The following is a 9,180-nucleotide window of genomic DNA, read 5'->3' as shown; positions in this document are numbered from 1 at the left end:
ATCTGCTAGATTCTTTTGCAGACATGTCTTTTTTCTTTAAAGATCTTCTCTCTTCAGATTTTATCCAATGTATTGAGAAGTGTATCTCTGTTGTCTGTATCATCTGCTAGTGTCTTATTGATAATGGCTTTACTGCTATATGAGGATCATACATGTGGATCAGCATGACAATAAATCTCTAGAAGAAATATACATGAAAAAGAGTATGTGAGGTAAAAGATCTGTATTCTGGCAACTATGTATGACTTGTAAACAAGATTGCTACTGGCTTCCAGCAAGAGATTTGTACAGTGACAGTCTTTTATGTGTGCTTGCAAGCACATGACTTAGTGCCTCACAAGAACACATGCAACTTCCAGCAGCTCACAAGCTGAGACCTCTGGTCTTTACAGATGCTGTTTGTCTGTGTAAGGGGTTCATGGCAAATTCTTACAAATTCCCCCCCCTTATAAGCCTTGGTCCCTCAAGGCAGCTGTCTCATTAAAAACCTTCATGAGTAGAAAAACAAAAAACCTCTTGAGAAAAATAAAAATTTCCTTATAAGGAAAAGAGTACAGCCTCACTAGAGATGTAATATCAACACAACTCTAATAACACAACAGAACCCAATAACACAACAATATGTAGAGAGTCTCTATTGTTCTTGCTAGCTCTGTATCACTATTAGATAATGAACACTAGCTTAAGAGAGAGCTTTTTCTTGCTTTCTCTTTCTCTTCTTTTCTTCTCTTTCTTCTCTAGCCTATATCACTATTACCAAGGTAACTGAACCCTTCAAGCACTGCTTCACATGGGAGACAGACTTGTGAGATGTCTCTAATGTTCTGAAAGAAAAAATGGCTACATCTTGACACTCCACCTGTCTGACCACAAGGCCACAAGTTGGTGAGTTCATCTCTGGTTGTGTCTTTGCTTCACATGGTCATAAGATTTGCCTTTGTGTGGGGTTTGGTTCACAGAGAGGCTGATGCATGCTAGTTACTGCTGGTTTGCTCTCTCCCCCTCCTTCTCTCACAAGTCATCTCCACTTTCCTCCCTTGGGAGGATGCCCACACCCCCCCTCTTTAAAGAAGAGATGTTCAGGCCTTCAGTGAGTATTTCTTGCAAACTTGGGAAGTGTTTGTGACTGACAGTTCTAGAGCATTGTTGCTCTCTCTCTCTCTTCTCCACCAGTCACTGCCACCCCCTCTATGCCAGCTCAAGCTGTAAGTGCCTTCTGTAAGCTGACACTGGTTCGCGTGCTGATGGAGTTAGAGTCCTGCCACTCTGCCTCCCCCCCCATGATTGTTGCTGCTCTGGCCCTGACTAGAAATGTGAGTATCCTCTATCACATTTCAGTTTGTGGCTAACCTTCTCTAGGTTATTGTTGCTGTTCCCCCTGCTCCAGCAGGGTTTGTGGGTGCTGTGATCTTGTGGAATGCTTGGGACTGTCCAGTGCCCCCCCTGTAAGATTGACAATAGTGGTCCAAGACTACCTTCACCCAATTGCTGCTAGCTGCTACTTTTGCTGGTGTATTGTGAGCTAATCTGGTGGTCCTTCCAGGCCTCCCCCCCCACACAGGGGCACAAGCTTTGTCTGCCTGCAAAAGAGCATGGTGTTGTGAGTCTATTTAAAGACCTGTACTTATTACTGGTTTAAATAATTTAAATCAGTTAGCTGTCTGCATCCAGCTCTGTGAGAGTATTCTTATGACTAGAGCTGAAGCCCAGCCACTACCAGAACAGAAGTGCTCTGTCTGCAAGAGAGCACAGCAGAGCTATAGTAATATAGTCTTTGCAGAATGCATCTCTGTAGGCTTAGATCAAAAATGTAACAACTATCTATACTGTGGGCATCTTGCTTGCTCTTTCCAGCAGTAAGATTATGAGTAGTTGTTACAGATCTTTGTGGGAGAAGCTGAAGACTCTAATTACATAGTCTTAGTTTAGTTTTTTCTTCTTTTGTTTTGAAATCAATTGAATTCAGTTCAGTTTGACTATGTCTTTTCTCTTTCTAACTCATTTTCTAGTTCCACTACCTCCATCCATCTCTTTCACAAACCAGGCTTGTCTGGGTTTCTATTATGGAATTGTTGGAGTAGCTTTCTCAGTGGACAGACATTGCTCACAGAAACCCATATCTTGTTCTTCTTATCATTATATTCTTCTTAATATACTCTGTACCACAGCTCACAACCATCTCTTTTTGAGTTAATTATCTTGCAGACCCAGTACTTCTTTTGATTCTCATTCATCTTGTGAACTTTGTGATAAGATGAGCTATTGATTTCTTTGTGAGTCTTGTGTTTGTAGAGCAGAGATACATAAAAGATATTATAAGTTTACAGACCTGAAGACAGTTCCAGTCTGTAGACTTACAAGTCTATCTTCTCCACAATTCTACAAGGCTCATGCCTCAACAAATCCAGTTTTTTGTTAGATTATATGATCTTGATATTGCAAAGGTCAAGCCATATCTTGTCTCTCATCTAGAAGATCTTTGTAATATACTTCTGGTTATAGTACTTCTTCTGATAGACTTGTGCCTTTGTGAGTGATTTCTTGGTTTCTTTGTGGAGCAATCTCATTGCCCCTACCTGATTTCTTGAATTCTTGCACACATAGCCATACTCATCAGGGTTCAAGAATTCCATTCATGGATTCAACCCATATGTTAGCTGGAAAGATGATTTCTGTATGGAAGCCTGTTATGAGTTATTGTATGTGAACTCAGCTATTGGCAACCACATCACTCAATTATCTTGATTATAATTAGTATAGCTTTATAGATACTGCTCCAGTACACTATTCAGTCTCTCAGTCTGACTCTCAGTTTGTGGGTAGAATGCTGTGCTCATTGCTCTTGTAATCTTCAAGATATAAGTCAAATCACCTCAAAATTCACTCACAAACAGAGATTCTTAATCTGTTACTATACTTGCAGGTAATCTGTGCAATCTCACTATCTTGTGAATAAAGAGATAGGCCAATTCCTCTGATATCAGCTTCTTTGTTGTAAAGATAAAATGAGTTATTTTTGTGAATCAGTCCACTACAATTAAAATACAGCCAAACTGCATCTTTTCAAAATTCAGGCTTGCAGAGAGATCTGTAATAACATCTATGCTAATAAATTCTCAAGAGTAATTTGAAATTAATAAGAGTGATAGCTCTTCTTGAGACTTCTCACAAACTCTTCTTGAGCCCTGATAGATTCTTCAAACTTTATAACACTTCTTTATCAGTTCTCTCATTCTTGGCCAAAAGTATTTGCAAGCTATAAGCTTGTACATTCTTGCTGTAGCAAAATGCCCTGTGAGAGGTAGATCATAATAATATCTAATCAGCTCTATTCACAGAGTCTTATTCTGAGAGATGTACATACAACTATCTCTATAGAGAATATCCTTCTTCTCTTTTCACATTGTGAATTTCTTTGTACCTGCCTTAATATCTTCACAGACCTCAGCTGCATAGTCATCACTTTGCAGTAGATTTGGCAGTAATGTCAACAGATTGGAGCTGCTTTTTTCATAAGAATTCTTCTCACAGACCAGATCTTTGATCTTCTGGACCTGTATTATAATCTTCTTCACTTTGCACATGTCTTCCAAGATAATCTTCACAAGTAGTTTCTTGATCTCAATCTGAAGCTTTGTGGAGATGAGTTGCACATTCTTATCTTCTCTCTTCTCTCTCTAGTTGGGAGAAACTTGAGCTGTTGATTCTAACTTTTTTGTGGTCTCTTGCTTCTTCACAAGCATTACTCTTAGTTAGTTTGCAGTCTCACAACTCTTCTTATCATCTAGATTAGTCTTCTTGACATAGTCAGATCTTCACAAGAATCTATCTGCCAGATTCTTAGTTTCTTTTATATGGTCAACTGTGAATCAAAAGACTATCAGTCTTTGCATTCAGCAGACCTGTCTTCACAAGAGATCTTAAGCAGTCTGAAGGTAGCACAAGCTATCATGATTTGTAAAGACTTGAACTAGTGTTTGCAAGTCTTCCAACCAGCAGCACCAATATCTAAATGACTCCACAATCACAAGCAGTTCCTGATCATAAATACTATAGTTCATCTCCACAGATTGCATCTTCCATAAATAAAACCTCACTGGAACCCAGATACCATTCTTCACCAGCTGTAATAGAATACCACACACTGCAAAGCCAGATGCATCTGTTTCCAATCTGGTCTTCCATTTTATATCAAAATAGTGAAGTATAACAGCTTCTGCAAATACTCTTTTCAAACTTATAAAGACTTCACAATCTTTCTCAGTTATAAAAGTGTTAGCTTCTCTCCTCATCTCTCTTCATGCATGTCTGCTTAACTTTGCTTCTCCTCTCTTTAGAAGAGCAGTCAGGTCACAGACTATCTTAGAGAATCTTGAAATAAAGCATCTGTAAAAGTTCACAAATTCTAAAAAGATCTGAATCTCTTTCTTACTGGTTGACTCTGATCAGTTAAGAATAGTGTCCACACAGCTCTTCTGTATAAGAACACCCTCTGATGTTATAACATACTCAAGATAGTCAATCTCACAAGCAATAAACTTGTACTTTGCCAGCTTGCAATAAAGATCTGCATGCTTAAGTATCTTAAGTATTAATTTCACATGCTTCTTATAATCTTCATCACAAGCCAAGTATATAACCACATTATTAAGATAGGCCACTGCAAACACATCTAGATATTCACTAAGTGCCTTCATAATATATAATTAGAAAGCTGCTAGTGCATTCACAAGTCTAAAGAGCACTATCAAGTACTCAAATAGCTTCTGTAAAGTTCAAAATGCAGTCTTTCACTCATTCTCTTCACAAATTCTCAGTCTATTATAGATATTCTTGATATCTAACTAAGTGAATATTGCAGCTCCCATGAGCTTATACAATACATCTTCAATCAGTGGTAGAGAATATCTATTTTTGACTGTCTTTGAATTCAGATTGCAATAGTTCACACATATTCTTAGTCCACTATTCTTCTTAAACACAAACAGAATGAGTGCTTCTGCAGATAACTTGAAAGACCAGATGAATCTATAGATTAGAGCACTGCTCAGATATTTATAAAGAGTCTCTTGCTCAGCTTGTAAAAGTCTGTATGTTCTTCCAAATCTTGACTACTTCTCTAGTTCAAGATCTATAGCCAAATCATCTTTACAGTATGGTGGCAGCTCCCAAGCTCTCTTGTCACTAAATACTTTCACAAGTTCACAGTAGACTTTTAGTATCTGAAGATCTAGATCTACTATCACCACCTGTTCTGATTTGTGGAGAATTATTACATAGATGGGCTTCTCTTCTTCCACAAGCTCTGAGAGATTAACTGATTTAACCTTCACAAGCAGATTCTGACACACAGTTTGGAACTCTAGTTTTAGTTTCTTGAAATATATCTTGAAATTGTATCACTGCAGCCAGCTCAAACCCACTAGCATCTTATGTCTTATATTTATAATCATCACTTGTTTATAGAACAACTGCCAGTTTCTCTAAGAGTTATAGACTTTAAAGAATATATTCACAATTCCTTCTGCAAGAGTGACATTCTCATAATCTATAGCAGTTTCAATCTCTATAGGCATCTTGTGCATCTCTAGATCTAGCTTCACAGCCAATCACAAACTGATCACTAGAAATTGACAGCCTGAATCTATTAGTACTGACCAGATAATACTCATGTCACTTGAACTTCATACATCTAGAACAATAGAGAGGAGAGCAAGAAGACTGTTCTTGAACAACTTTCTTATATTAATTCTATCTACTTACAGTCCCCCAACTTTCTATTCACTATTCTTCTTCTTCTTGAGACAGTCTTTTACAAGATAGTTCTTTTAGCCACACTCAAAGCACCTTCCATTCTTTTTTAAAACTTTATAATTCTTGGTAAGATTCTTCCTCATCTTCTGAGCAAGCCTCTGGGGTTGACTTCTCTTATTCATTCACAGTCTTGAGTTATTGATCTTCATATTTCTGCAAGTACTTCCAACTGAATTAATAGACTTCACATGTGAGGCATTCTTCACATAGACTACTAACACACTTTGTCAGAGTCAGGTAGCCAGTACTACTATATCATTAATATCATCTGGTATCTCCAGCTGTTTATTCAGTTTGATTTGCATGAGCTTATTCAAGCTCTATATAAACAGGTTCTTCTTTATTTTTGTGAAATCTTCAAACTCTTCACCAATCTTTGTTATAAGCTCTAGAAATTATTGATGATAGATATAATCAGTTTCATTCAAAGTTTTGCAAAGACCAAAGATTGCTTATCAAGAGTTTCACATGCAGTTTGCTGAATCTTCTAGCCTCACATGTAGAAATTCTTTAAGGCTAGTTCAGTTGTTTTTTGATGAATTGCCTTCACAGTAAGCCTTTCAAAGATCTTTCTCAATATAATCAAGTCCTGTGAGAGCATACATAAGGGTATTCTCATTATTCAGTTTACTTGCATTACAAATGAATTCAATATCTGAGATAAACTGACAATATTCTCTATAGATTCCAGTCTGGTAGCACTTTATATATTGTGATGGTCTCAAGATCAACAGATACTTTACAGATGTTGGGTTGAAGATGGCTATATTAAAAGATTTATTTCACAAGTACTTTTGGGTGTTCTGGAGAGCATTTAACTTCTCTTGCCATTTCATCATTTTCTTTAGTAGTTTAATCTTCTTGTGAAGCTGTTGGATTTTGTTTTTTGATATCAGAATAGACTCTCTCTCTGAGTTTGCAGTGCTTGTTTTATTGACAGTTAAGAGAGGTGAGATATCAAGATTGATTATCTCTTCACAAACTTGAGTTTTTTCTTCAGATAGATTTTTAGCTGGTGTCTCAGATTCACAAGTTTCAGGGGGTTGGCTTCTTCATGTTGATACCATTGTTGGGTGTTATCAAAGAAGAGTGGCAAAATGTGAGAATTGTATGTGTGGATCAGTTTGACAATGAATCTCTAGAAGAAATATATATGGAAAAAAAGTACATGAGATAAAAGATCTGTATTCTGGCAACTATATATAACTTGTAAACAAGATTACCACTGGCTTCCAGCAAGAAATTCATGCAGTGACAGCCTTTTATGTGTGCTTGTGAGCATGTGACTTAGTGCCTTGTGAGAACACATGCAACTTCCAGCAGCTCACAAGCCAAGCCCTCTAGCCCTTGCAGGTGCTATTCATCTGTGTAAGGGGTTCGCAGCAAATCCTTACAGCATAAGCTTCTTGCAGTGCTTGTGCCAGTACTTTTTGATAGAAGCTACTCTTTTCTCTTCTTCTCATCATTCTTTATTGTATATTCTTTTTCCAGTCTCAGTGCAATGTAGATGATGGTTATAAATTATGATTGAGCTTGCTGGAGCTGTCTCCCAGCACCAGCAGAAAGATTCATAAAACCACCAGCAAAAAGTAAAGCAGGCTCTTTCAGAGCATAGAATTTAGTGCTGAAGCTGAAGATGAAAAAACACACATATATACAGAACTGGATTTGATTTAGCTCTTGTATCTGGTGGTCAATCTGACAGAATTGTATACAGTATCTCTTGTAGAGCTCAGCTGTAGGTATTTTAATAGCTCTTTCTATCAGTTCAGTACCTAGAGCTGATTGTAGATATCTTTTTCTTGATTAGTCATTTATCAGCACATCTGATTTGAGAAGAAGACAGTTGAACTCAGATAAAAAGATTATAAAAGAGATTTATTCTTGCTTGATTAAGTACGAACTTTGCAGAGCATTTTATCAGCACACAGAGTTGCTGAAGACTAGTCTTATTTACTTAAAGAATTCTTTAAGTGTGTACTTTATTATATTATAGTAGACTTCAATCCAGAGAAGCATTATCTTAGCTGCATCTTTCTTTAATTATGAGTTCATGTAGACTGCTTGGTCTTGTTTATTTTTAATAATATATCTATTAATTCATAACTTTTCTTATAGATTTACTTTAAAGCTTGGATACAAACTTAAGTTCTTTCTGTTAAATTGGGTGCAATCAGGAAGCTGGTGACAAGAGTGCTTGATAGGAGTTTCACTAGTACTGGCTGAATTGAAGCCAGTATTATTTCAGACAGCTTCTAGCTGCTGGTGCAGGTTCTCATCCATCTGATTCTGACCATGTTGGTAATCTAAGAACTATACTGATGCATTTCCCTTTATTTCTTCCATTGTTTTATAGCTAGTTTTGATATCTGAGAGAGACTCTGGGGGGTCAAAGGTGGGCATTCAGTTTATGTTTGTAGTTTGTGGTTCTCATGACTACTGTTGATATCTCAGAGCATAGGTGCAAGGCTGACTCTTTAGGGCTGTCTCTTGTGATTTCATTCTTCCTATTTCTCTGCTTGTAAGCACCTATCTTGTATGGTGAAAAAGAAGCAATATATAATGTTATAAGCCTAGCTGAAGTTAATAGCTAAGACTCTATATACATGAACATATTGCTTAGGGAGAGAGAGAAACAATGGTAGATGAGTGTTTGTACAATATATTTACAATATTAGTGCATGGTGCTAAGTCAAAAGAGAAATAGTGTGGAGGTTTTCTATACAGCATGCTATCAAGAGTTTGGTCTGAGAAGAATAGAAGTCCAACTCCCTACAGATTTACATACTGATAAAGTTTAGAGTTCTGCTGCTTTATCCCTTTCTCTCACAGTTATTATTGCTCTGGCCCTGGCCAGAAATATAAGTATTCTCTATCACATTCCAGTTTATAGCTAATCTTCTCTAGATTGTTGTTGCTATTCTCTCTGCTCTGACAGAGTTTGTGGCTGCTGTAATTCTGTAGAATGCTTGAAATCACTCAGCACCCTCTCTGCAAGACCAATAATAATAATCTCAGACTATCTTTATTCAAATGCCACCAGCTGGTACTTTTACTGATGTATTGTGAGCTAATTCAGTAATTCTTCCAGATCTTCTACTTCATACTAAGGCACAAGCTTTGTCTGTCTGCAAAAGAGCATGATATCACAAGTCTATTTAAAAATCCATGCTTATTACTTGTTTAGATAATCTAAATCAGTTAACTATCTGTGCTCAGCTCTGTAAGAGTATTCTTGTAACTCAAGATAGAGCCCAGCTACTATCAGAACAGAAGTGCTCTGTCTGCAAGAGAGCTTAGCAAGACTATAGCAATATAGTCTTTGCAGAGTGTATCTCTATAGACTTGGGTCAAAAATATAATAAC

The sequence above is a fragment of the Coccidioides immitis genome, assembly GCF_000149335.2.
Source record: "Coccidioides immitis RS genomic scaffold supercont3.1, whole genome shotgun sequence".
In the NCBI taxonomy this organism is placed as follows: Eukaryota; Fungi; Ascomycota; class Eurotiomycetes; order Onygenales; family Onygenaceae; genus Coccidioides; species Coccidioides immitis.
This window is presented reverse-complemented; position numbering follows the sequence as displayed.